Source organism: Choloepus didactylus, chromosome 6 (genome assembly GCF_015220235.1).
Source record: "Choloepus didactylus isolate mChoDid1 chromosome 6, mChoDid1.pri, whole genome shotgun sequence".
NCBI classification, from domain to species: Eukaryota; Metazoa; Chordata; class Mammalia; order Pilosa; family Megalonychidae; genus Choloepus; species Choloepus didactylus.
This window is the reverse complement of record NC_051312.1, coordinates 95,790,580-95,803,653: the sequence shown is the minus strand read 5'-3', so window position 1 is coordinate 95,803,653 and position 13,074 is coordinate 95,790,580.

Sequence of the window (13,074 nt, the reverse complement as noted above, 5' to 3'; positions counted from 1 at the left end):
GATGAGTCTCTTGTAAACAGCATATTGATGGATCATACTTTTAAATACATTCTGCTAATATGTATCTTTTAATTGGGGAGTTTAATCCATTCACATTCAATATTATTACTGTTAAGGCAGTTCTTGAACCAACCATCTTATCCTTTGGTTTTTAATTGTCAGATCTATCCCCTCCCCCTTTTATTTCCTTTAAGTTACCCTTATGAATTCTCCTAGTTCTGTACCCTTCTCCAGACCTCTCTCTCCTTTTTTGTCTCAGCCAGTAGAACTCTCTTCAATATTTCCTGCAGGCAGGTCTCTTTTTAACAATACCCTCATCATTTGTTTGTCTGTGAAGATTTTAAACTCTCCCTCAATTTTGAGGGAGAACGTTGCTGGGTAAAGAATTCTTGGCTTGCAATTTTTCTCTTTCAAAATCTTAAATATGTCATACCAATTTCTCACCTCCATAGTGGCTGCTGAGTAGTCACTACTTAGTCTTATGTGGTTTCACTTGTATGTTGTGAATTGCTTCTCTCTTGCTGCTTTCAGGACTTACTTCTTATTTCTTCTCTTCAGCATTTAAGAATCTTATTGTTATATGTCTGGAGTAGGTTTATTTGGATTTTTTCTATCTGGAGTTCATTGGGCATCTTTGTTTTGCATATTTTTGTCATTTGTAAGGGTTGGGATGTTCTCCGCCACAATGTCTTCAAATACTCTTCCTAGCCCTTTACTCTTCTTCTGGGACACCAATGATTCTAATATTTGTGCACTTCATGTTTTCCATCATTTCTCTGAGGTCCATTTCAAATATTTTAATTTATTTTTTTTGCCATTTGTTCTCTTGTGTGTTTGCATTCAATTGTTTTGTCCTCTAGTTCACTTATTCTTTCTTCTGCCTCTTCAAATCTGCTGTTGTGTGTCTCTTGTATATTTTTAATTTGATCAACAGTAACTTTTATTTACATAAGAACTGCTTTTTAAAATTTACTCTTTCAAATTATTCTTTATGTTCTTCTAGAGTCTTCTTGATTTCCTTTTTGTCTTTAGCCAACTCATTGAACTTGTTTTAGAGATTTCTTTGATTAATTGCTCCAAGTTCTGTGTCTCCTCTGCGTTTTTAATTTGGTCATTTGGCTTGTCTGTATATTCTTGTTTCCTCAAGTGATTTATGATTTTCTGTTGGCTTTGGGGCATTTGCTTATCTTGATAAGGTTATTTTGGGAAATACTGAATTGTTTGAACATTTATAGATATATATTTTTTGCCAGAACCACAACTAGCTTGAATGCCCTTTCCCTTTCTTCCCAACAGATGGTGCTCTTGAGCCACCTCTCACTCTCAAGCTAGCTTTCCCCCAACTTCTGTGCCATGAGTGGGGTCCAAACTGGGTGGGAATACAATCAGTACACCAGTTCTTTGTGTGTATAGGAGACTGCCAGCCCTGGGGGTGCAGTGTGTGTCCTGTGCGGTTTGGCAGGGGGTCCACTCAAGGCCACCTTGGTTCTGGTTCCTGGGCCTCCAAATGGGTCACTCTCAGCCTCTGGGGCTGTGCATCTCACCCCTAGGTCAAACATGCCCTGCTGCCTGCCTGCTGTGCACCCATGAGCCTCTGTGGTGTTGGGGGGGGGGGGCTCCTAGTGCTTCCATGTGGCACCCTCACCTATTTCCACCTCTTGCCTGAGCACACCACAGACTTCCATGGTGGGAGAGTAAATGCGGTCAACACTGGTCTGCTGCCTCCCAGGTCCCTTCATGGGAGATCCCAGCCATGTGGCTGTGTGAAGAATTATCTCCCAAGCTAATTGCTGAGATGGGTACACAGGAGTGGAGAGCTGTCACTCCCCTGCTCGGTGGCTGTCTCACCACTGCCAGCCCATGGCAGTGGTCCTGGTTGAATAAACTCACCCTGTCCTTTGAGACATGGTTTCTTCGCTTTTTCATCCAAGTCCCCACCATGTATTGTAAAAGTCCTTCTATGGCCACTTGCACCCTGAAACCGCTGTCTTGGGTGTCCTCTGGCCCTTCTCTAGTTTTTTTTCATGGAGAAGCATTTTGCTTCATCTTACCTATTCTGCCATCTTCCCAGAACTCCCTGACCACAGAATTTTAATTATCTAATATCCTATTTTATTTTCTTCCTAGAACATACCAGTATCTTATTATTATTTTGTTAATGTATTTGGTTCTTTGTTTATTGTCCTTCTCCTGTTAGAATGAATGCTCCATAAGTCTTTCTCATGTACTGCTGAATCTCCAGAGACTACAAAAGTTCCCAATACATAAAGGGTGTGTGCTTGATAAACTTTTGTTATACGAATGTGGGCTGCCTGCTTTTCGTGGTGGTAGGAAACTTCCTCTTACTCTAGATAGGCAGGCAGAAGTCAAATGAAAAATCACCTAGAATGCTGAAAAAGACTGTAGCAGTTCCCTTCTAACTCTGGTTTTCTGTGATCCAGGGTGACACTGGGACTGTTTCTCTACACAGAAAATGCCTTTGTTTTCCCATGCAAAATGAAGTTTAACTCAGCCCAGTACTTAGCATTTTAGCTATTGCCATCCTATTTATGAAGAATAAAGTATTTTAGATGTGTATATGTTTGAAAAGCATAAGGCTGTAAAATTTAACTCCATTAAATTTTATAAAATTTCTTTGCCAACTAATTTCTTTACCATATAAAATTAGTAATTGTAACTAAGGATACTTGACAAGTGAATTGTCATTCTCTTCATCGGTGCCACATTATTTTAGGATCTGTTGATGATTCATCTGCTTTGATGTCATATCTCAAAATTGGCTTCCTTCCTGCAGTTCCCTCTGCAAGCTTCTTTTTTTTATTAAATTCAGTTTTATTGAGATATATTCACATACCATACAATCATCTATGATGTACAATCAACTGTCCATAGTACCATCATATAGTTATGCATTCATCACCCCAGTCTATTTTTGAACATTTTCCTTACACCAGAAAGAATAAGAATAAGAATAAAAAATAAAAGTAAAAAAAGAGCACCCAAATCATCTCCCCCATACCACCCTATTTTTCATCTAGTTTTTGTCCCCATTTTTCTACTCATCCATCCATACACTGGATAAATGGAGTGCAATCCACAGGGTTTTCACAATCACACCCTTGTAAGCTACATTGTTATACAATTGTCTTCAAGAGTCAAGGCTACTTGGTTGGAGTTTGATAGTTTCAGGTATTTACTTCTAGCTATTCCAGTACATTAAAACCAAAAATGGTTATCTATATAGTGTGTAAGAATATCCACCAGAGTGACCTCTCGACTCCATTTGAAATCTCTCAACCAGTGAAACTTCATTTCACTTCATTTCACATCCCCCTTTTGATCAAGAAGATGTTCTCAATCCCATGATGCCAGGTCCAGATTCATCCCCAGGGGTCATATCCTGTGTTTCCATAAAGATTTACATCCCTGGGTATCAGGTCCCACATAGGGGGAAGGGCAGTGAGTTCACCTGCTCAGTTGGCTTAGCTAGAGAGAGAGGGCCACATCTGAGCAATGAAGAGGTACTCAGAGGGAGACTTTTAGGCACAATTATAAGCAGGTTTAGCCTTTCCTTTTCTGCAAGCTTCATTTATGCATTACCGCCAGAACTTTCCTGTTACAAATAAATAAGTTTCTGCCTCTCCCCTATTTGAGGTTGTATTAGTTTCCTGTGACTGCTATAACAAATTACCACTAACTAGTGGCTTAAAACAACAGAAAGTTATTCTCTCACAGTTTTGGAGACTAGAAGGCCTAAGTTAATATTACTGGGCAAAAAATAAAAGTGCTGATAGGTCTACAGTCCATCCTGAGGCTGTAGCGGGGAATATAGCCTTTGCCTCTTCCAAGTTCTGGTTGCTGCTAGCTTTCATTGGCTTGGGGCTGCATCACTCTAATATTCAAGACCAGAATCTTTAAATCTCTGTCTCCTCTACCTTTACATTGCCTTCTCCCCTGTGTGTAGATAAATCTCCCTCTGCTTCCCTCTTATAAAGATATGTGTGATTATATTTAGGGCCCACCAGGATAGTCAAGGATAATCTCCCCATCTGAATATCCTTAATCACATCTGCAAAGACCCTTTTCCTTATAAGATACCATTTATAGGTTCTAGGGTTTAGGACCTGCTATCTTTGGGGCCATTATCAGCCTACCACAAAAGCCTACATTGGTTATCCATTGCTTGTAAAATAAAGTTCACACTCATTTCCAAGAAAAACAGACCCCTAAGTTTCTGACCTCTCTTTACCATTCTCTCCAGATTTTCTGTGACTTTTCCTGCATCCCTTCTGGAAATTTTGGCTCCAGCCACACCTATCTCCCTATCTTTTAAACCCAAAGTGCTCTTTCATCCTTGGTCCTTTTTTTTATAATGTGCTGTCCTACATTTGCATTGCTGTTTTCTCAGTTTGACAAAATTGCATTTATTTGTCATGTATAGAGCTAGAGGACCTGATACCTAGTTGAGAGACAGAGAAGATGGAGCATGATAAGTCTATAGTAGACAGAGATATACACATGCAGGAAAGTATGGAGAGCATGGGGAGGACTCTGTTCAAAGCCCGAACAGAATTTTAGGCTACTCAAGTCTTCACCAATCAGTTAGTTAGGGTGGCTGATGGTGATGAATAGCAAAGGTTGATGCAGAGGCCTTTGAGATCATGGTGTTCTCTTTGCTGTTTTAAGGAACCTGGGTTTCTACCATTTAAAAAAGTGTCTTGGCAACAGCAGAATCCTCCTTTTAATTTTTATACAAAACCTCATGAAGAACCCCAGTTAAATACTCTTTAAAAGAAAGAGTATTTTACTTAGTCACACCCATTCTTCAGGTCTTAGTTTAAGCAATACTTTCTCAGTGACCCTATATAGTACTTCTATATTATCTCTTGTTACTTTTGATTGTAGTTAATTGTTTAATGTGTCTTTGCCAGTGGCCTAGGGTTTCTGAAGCATTGGGGACCATGAAAGATTTGATGATTGCTTTACATCTGACCCAGTACAGTATGTGACATATCATGGGTATTTAACAAGTGTTTATATAATGAAGTAATATAAACTTTGGACTAGTAGGACCCAAAACTCACATCAAGTTCCACAAAAATCAATACCCTAACATCTTGTAATATAATGCTTTCATATTAAAAACAGCAATACTATACTCTGACATCTCTCTAATTCTCCTGCACACACCTCACTATTGTAGTATATGAAGAACATACAACAACCAGATGCATCTGAAACTTCCACTTTAATTAAACCTGGAAACTCTGGTATGCTGGTTTACAGAAGTTTGTTGTTAACAGACATGAAGAGACGTTAATTTAAAAATTGTTCAGGAAGAGGCTACATCCTTCCTAATAAATAATATATTCCCAATAGTGTAAATTATGCCCAGACATTATTGGGTCAACTACCAAACTGGAATTCCAACAGAAGATTAGATAAAGCTGTCGTACCAATGGTAAACTCTCTGAAGTTGTTTTTTGTCCTATGTTATAATGGTGCATATCTTATTCTTAGGAAATTGACACTGAAGCATCTTAAACAACACTGCCCAGTAGAATTACAGTATGATCTCTGTGTAGTGTTAAATTTTCTAGTAACCATATTTTTAAAAAGTAAAACAAGTGAAATTAAGGTTAATAATATATTTTGTTTAACCCAACATATTATTTCAACATTTAATCAATATGAAAGGTTATTGATGAGATATTTTAGTCATTTTATTCATACTTGGTCTATGATATCCAGTGGGTATTTTACACTTACAATACTTCTCAATTCAGACAAGCCACATTCTAAGGGTTCAATAGCCACATGTAGCTAGTGGCTACAATATTGGATAGTCCATATCTGGAGATAAAGGATGATGATGTATACAATTTACCTTCAAAAGTTTTGGAAAAAAATCTCTTGTTCTCTGTGTATTTGTGTATGTCTGTATATGTATGGATTGTGTGTGTGTGCATATATTTATATACATTTATGTACATACTCAACTTTTTTTGGAGAGGCTTCCTGACCACTCTGTCATATTAGTTTAAAATCTTTGGATTTCAAAACCAACACAGGCTGAACTAGATTTTACTCTTCGACCCCTCTATTAACAAACTTGTGTTCTTGGGCAATTTGTTCAACCTCATCTGTTAAGTGGAGATAATAATACTTCACATAAGAATATCATGAGAATTAAAGTAAAAATATATCTACACACACACACACACACATACAGAAAGAAATACATGTGTATATACACCCATAGCCTATATGAGTGCCTGGGGGGAGAACCTAAGATGGCGGCTAGGTGAGACAGGGCAAAAAGCACCTCCGTGAAAAATACTAGATAATAACCAGAAAGTGACCTAGAATACCACTTCCAGCAATGCACCAGGTGGACAAGGTCTGCTAAATCCACAGGGGCCATGAACTTGGTGAAACCGGGAGTCTGCATTCTGAAACGAGTGAGTAAGCCAGCTGAACGTCCTGCAGCCATGCTGTGGTGTGGGGAAACTGTGGGTTGGCGTTAGAAGATGGACTAGTTCTTTTAAAAAAAAAAAAAAAAAAAAACCCAGGAGCAGCTGCAGATATGGCAGTGAGAACCACGCAGTGAAGTGCTACAGGAGTGGGGTGTAGCCAACGCCTCAGTGTCTGGCATGGAGGATAGCCCTCCCCACACCTGCTGCTTATTGTCCCAGGGACAGAGGGACAGAGGGGAGAGCGAAAAGGAGAAAGAAACTGCACCCCTTGCAGCCGGCTTCCCAGCGCGCTGGCGACACTCCTGCCTGGGGCCATACCCACAGCCCAGAGCTGTGCCAGGAAACCCAGTCTGACGGGGAGTGTATCCCACAGCACCCCACACACGCCACAATATCTGCCGTGGACAGTGGCCTTGGGTGCAACCACAGCTAGTTGTCCCGGAGCTGGGAAGGCAGAGCTGTGCGAAAAGCGGGTGGAGTTGAGACACCACATTCAGCCATTTTTGCATCAGGCTGGGAGCGCCCCTGCATGGCCTGGCGGCTGGGGCTTCCCTTGAGGGAAGGCGCACACTTGTGACATAGCACAGGCTTCCCTCAGCAGAGGTCCTGGAAAATCACAGCTATCAAGCAAAGCAAATGTCAAGAGGCCAAAAACAACAGAAAATCTTAAAGCATTTGCTAAAGCCAGATGATATGGAGAACCCAATCCCAACACCCAAATCAAACGATCGGAGGAGGCACAGTACTTGGTGCAATTAATCAAAGGACTACAGTCAAAGAATGAGAGCACGGCACAGGATATAAAGGACATGAAGAAGAACATGGCACAGGATATAAAGGACATAAAGAAGACCCTAGAAGAGCATAAAGAAGAAATTGCAAAAGTAAATAAAAAAATAGAAGATCTTATGGAAATAAAAGAAACTGTTGGCCAAATTAAAAAGACTCTGGATACTCACAATACAAGATTAGAGGAAGATGAACAAGAACTTAGCGTCCTAGAAGAACACAGAACAGAAAATGAAAGAACAAAAGAAAGAATGGAGAAAAAAATAAAAAAAATCGAAACGGATCTCAGGGATATGATAGATAAAATAAAACATCCAAATTTAAGACTCATTGGTGTCCCAGAAAGGGAAGAGAAAGGTAAAGGTCTAGAAAGAGTATTCAAAGAAATTTTGGGGGAAAACTTCCCAAACCTTCTACACCATATAAATACACAAAGCATAAATGCCCAGTGAACTCCAAAGAGAATAAATCCAAATAAACCCACTCCAAGACATATTCTGATCAGACTGTCAAATACTGAAGAGAAGGAGCAAGTTCTGAAAGCAGCAAGAGAAAAGCAATTCACTACATACAAAGGAAACAACATAAGTCTAAGTAGTGACTACTCAGCAGCCACCATGGAGGCGAGAAGGCAGTGGCATGACATATTTAAAATTCTCAGAAAAATTTGCAACCAAGAATACTTTATCCAGCAAAAGTCTCCTTCAAAATTGAGGGAGAGCTTAAATTCTTCACAGACAAACAGATGCTGAGATATTTTGCCAATAAAAGACCTGCCCTACTTTAGATACTAAAGGGAGCCCTACCAACAGAGAAACAAAGAAAGGAGAGAGAGAGAGAGAGAATTTTAACAGACATATACAGAACCTTACATCCCAAATCAACAGGACACACATTTTTCTCTAGTGATCACAGATCTTTCTCCAGAATAGACCATATGCTGGGACATAAAACAAGCCTCAATAAATTAAAAAAAAAAAAAAAAAAAGAAAAGAAAAAAAAAAAAAACTGAATATATTCAAAGCACATTCTCTGACCACAAAGGAATACAAATGGAAGTCAATAATTTTTTATTTGTAACTCACTATTTACTTCCTACAGGATGCAAAATACATAAACTCTAATGACAAGTCAGTGGTTTTGAACTCAATGTTAAATATGTAATATTTGACAAGAACTATATAAAGGCGGGGGAATGGAAGAGTATAGGAACATAGTTTACAGGTCCTAGTGAAGTTAAGTTGGTATCAAAGAAAAACAAGATTCTTATGGATTTAAGAGGTTAAATTTAAGCCCCATAGTAAACACAAAGAAATTATCAAAGAATATGACCATAGAGATGAAAAGTAGATTATGGGTTATGAGAAGTGGGGGAAGGGGCAATGGGGAGTTAAGAAATGAGAGTAGGGTTTCTGTTTGGGGTGAAGGAAAACTTCTAGAAATGGATGGTGGGAAGGTGATAGCATTGCAACATTCTAAATGTGATTAATCCCACTAATGGAATGCTAGGTAGGGGGTAGAATGGGAAGATTTAGGCTGTATATATGTTTCCACAAGTGAAAAAAGAAAAAAAAAAAAAAGACATTCTAAATAGATGACAATTGAATGCCGAGGGACAAGAATGATCCTGGATGGGATCTGAGGATGGAGGAGAGGAAGCTCCAGGGGACACAGTTGGGACATAAGGGGGAAAAAAAAAAAAAACGGAAATATAGAATGTAAGCTTTGTATCAATGTTGAATCTCTTGTACTTCTTAGCTGCGCTTAACGAGATTGCATAAAAGAATGTTCTTGTTCATAGGAATTGTATATGTTAATTATAGTGTTTGTTCAAGGATGTGTGCAGCTTGCTCTCATATGTTCAGAAGACAGAGCAATAGATGATGGATGATAGATAGGGAGCGAGGGAGGGAGGGAAAGAAAAATGGCGGTGTGACAGCATGTTAAAGTTGATGGATTGGGGTATCGGGGGAGGGGGGTCAAGGTATGCTGTGTCTGGGGTTTGTATTGTTTTTGCAACTGTTTCTGTAACTTTGAATTTATTTAAAAAAAAAAAAAAAAAGAGTGCCTGGTCTATGTAGATGATGTTTGAGTGGTTGCTATTATATTGCATCACTATTATTATTATTGGTGTAGTATTATGATGGCTCTGTGGTCTGGCAATCTGGACCACTTTTTCTTTGTTCACTAAGCTTCCCTCACCATCAGCAGCATCCAGCAAGCATTTGAGCCAAAACCATAACAATTACAGCAGCTACCACTAAGGCTGTACGTGCTAGTGACTTAAGGAAGCTGGGTCTAGCCACATTTTCTGGCAGTGAAACTCAAAATAAATGCATCTGAAAAGAAAAAAAAAAAAAAATTGACTTGTGTACCAAGAGGTAAAATATAATATTAAAGCACCTCAGTTTTGTTGGTAATGACTCAGAAGCTGCCCTTCCCCACACATTCAGCACCAAATAAATCAATCCTCAACTCAGACTTGCTCTTGACACTGCCTTTAATCTGTGAACTATGAAATGCAAAGAAATCTTGTGCACACTCCCCTCTCTCCATCTGTGTGTGGCTGTCAGGCAAGCAGTCAACAGCACTCGGTAACAGAAGTTAATTGGAAGGAGCTGGGTTCCTTCAGCTTCTTTGGTAATTATCGAAGTCACTCGCCTGGCATGGAAGAGAGCCTGTCGCCTCCACACTGTTTGATAAAGAGACTCTTTTTCCTCTTCATGTAGTCACAGAAGCAAAACAAAGCCAAACAAAACTAAGCACTTTCTGTTTGTTTGATAAACCCCAGAATTACTTTAAGGTTGGATAAACTAAGCTTTAGGTTCAATTCAATTCAGTTCAAATTCATTTTTAAATTAAAGACTTTGAGGGCAAGATGTGTCTAAATTTATGTCTGTGTTCCTAGAGTTCCATCCATACACGACATAATAGACAGTAAATGTCAGTGTGTGTCAGTATTTCATTAATACTATTATTATTAACACCTAGCTAGTTCCATATGTATCAAACTTTGAAATAGACATTGGAATAGGAAAAAGTTTACCTCTTGAGTTATACAAACTTGGGTTCAAATCTTAATTCTAATATTATGAGCTATATAGCAGGCAAACTTTAATCTCACTGAACATTAGTTTCCTCACTAATACCATAAGAATTATATAAGACTCACAAAGTTGTAGAGATTAAATGAGTTACTATTAATGTGCCTAGTATACTGGCTGGCATACACTAACTGCTTAATAAATGACAGTTTTCTTCCCTTGCTTCTTAATGTATCTTGAGACTATATGTGTATATGCAATGCTTCTATTACTTATGGCTAATATCTTGTATCAGATCTTTGACCTTAACATCATTAAATTAGGATGGGACACCGTGTCCTAGTTTCTCTCTCTTTGCCATCTATCCATCTCAACTCCAGTGTCTTTTCCATTTGTTTCATTTAGCTCAAATGACATCTTTGATTAGGGATTCAAGAACTCAAACAAGATTTTTTTTATGCCCTACTTATGTGACCCCTCGTTGTGGCATGCATCGGAGATATGGAAATGAGTACATCGTGGTCCCTTCCCTCAGGGAATTCAGTCTTGTCAGGAAGACAGGGCCATACATATCCTACTCTAATCTAGCATGAGAAACTAATGAGAGAAATTTTAAAGGCCAAAGTCCAATATGAGTACAGGGGATGGAGCAATCAACTCCTCATTTTAGGGAAAAGGAGAGTTGCATTGAGGAAGGACTCAGGAGGTGCCCATTCAACTGAGTTTTGAAGGAGGAGCAGTTGTTTTCTAGGTAAGGGGACAAGTGATCATTCTACATAGTAGCAACATCAGGTGCAAAATACAGAGGGATGTATGTGAGAGAAGATGGAAATGTATAGCTTTGTGCTACATTATACAGAAGAGGATCATTAATCAGCTATGTGACACAGATATTTTTAGAAAGATAGCTCTGGGGGTGGTGTAGAATGTGGATTGCAAATATTCAGTACCACTTCAGGGGATGGAGTAGACTTGTAGCTGCCCCAGTTGGGATGAGGTTTCAGAAGCGGGAGCTTTTGCAGGCTGAATGGTTAGCTGCAGTGAACACAGGAGCAGCATCCTGAGGCTCAGCTTCAGCTTGTATCCTGGGGTCACGGAGGGGCCAACCTGAATTCCTATCAACTAGCTAAGAGGCAAGTGCCCAGGGTGGCTTTTATTAACCACTGGTCACATGATACATGGAAGGTCAGGTAGGAGAGAGATTAAAGGTATTAGGAGACTGGTAGGGACCTAAGATAACTGTCCAGATGGCAAGACCCTTCACTAGGACAGTGAAAGAGGTAATGGTGGTGGTGGTGTGTGGGGGGGAGGTATGAATATTTTTAAATATTTGAATGCAGCTTTAGGAAGCTGATGAACATTAAACACAGGAAGCAAGTGAAGGAGAGCAATTATGTCTTTTAGTGAAAGATGGCATAATGTGGAATCAAAAGAAACTTTGTTTCTTAACTTAACCCTAACTCAGTTCTTTAAAAACAGGACTTTTTATTTAAGCAAATGGTTACCTGTCAGTAAGTCGCAAAGCTATGTTTTCTACTCTCTATCTTCCTGTCCTACTTAAGAAAATGCAATTGGAATAAAGCTAATAATTGATAAATGCAGAAAGTTAGTAATAGTCAATAATGATTTTTGTATGTAGCATTATAAAAGATGACAGCTGTCTTCTAAATCACATTGCCCAAAATGGAAAAGCACTGAAAAAGTCACAAAAATGTGATTTATAATGCTGGTCAAACACCCCTAATTTTCCATAAAATTCATTTGGTAGTTACTTTGTCATAAATATTAATAAACTCAAATAGCAGTGCTTATTGAATCTCCATTGTAATTCCAGCTGTTGCTAAACTACACACATTGACCAGAACAGTCCATCCCCATAGACTTACACAGGAGAGGGTGTTTGTATGAAAAGAGCCAAATGAACAAAGTATTGGACCTGGGCTGCATTGCAGTGGAAGAGAAATTCATTGCTATTCAGGGGCCACACATGTAACAGTCTTTGAACTTTAAAAATCCAAATCCATATATATACTTAGTAATCTGTAATTTTTTCCAAAATGTTTTATTAAATAATTCAACAAATATCTATTGAGGACTTGCGATTACAGGGACTTTTGATAAACAGAAATGCACACTTTTGTGGAAGGCTCTTCACCTGTACAAAACCATCTCTTCTTAACACCCATGTTATTTATAGTGTACTAAGAAGACTTTTATCACAAATACTTGGATCTAGCAAAAATCATTGTATTATGTTAACTTTCATTTTACAAACGAGAAAAAAATGAGTTTTTGAGAAGGTAGGCAAATTAATTGACCCAAGTCACCCATAATTGAATTTAGGTTGATAGACATTGAATTCCCTTCCATTTCCACTATGTTATGTTGTCTCACATCCTTCGCTTTTCTCTGACTCAAAGATTTTTTAAAAAGGTGATGTCTGCTACAGCTTGCACTTTCTAATTCTACTTATTTCTGTATAACTGGATTTATCAGTGTTTCTGTTTTCTGTATAACTGGATTTATCACAGAATGTTGTTTTAAACATTGACATCTTTCTGATATTTATATTCCTTGTATAAGGGCCTGATAAAGAAGTTTTTAGTAGCAGCAGGTGAGAGGTGATTGAGCATATTTTGTATTCTGTTTTTTGGGGGCTGTTTGTGGTCTCTTTATAGTTTTAGTGAAGATAGAAAAAGATAGGAAAAATGTGTTCAAGGGAATTAAGATTTACTAAATGTGTAATTTTGTGCAACTTACTTGAC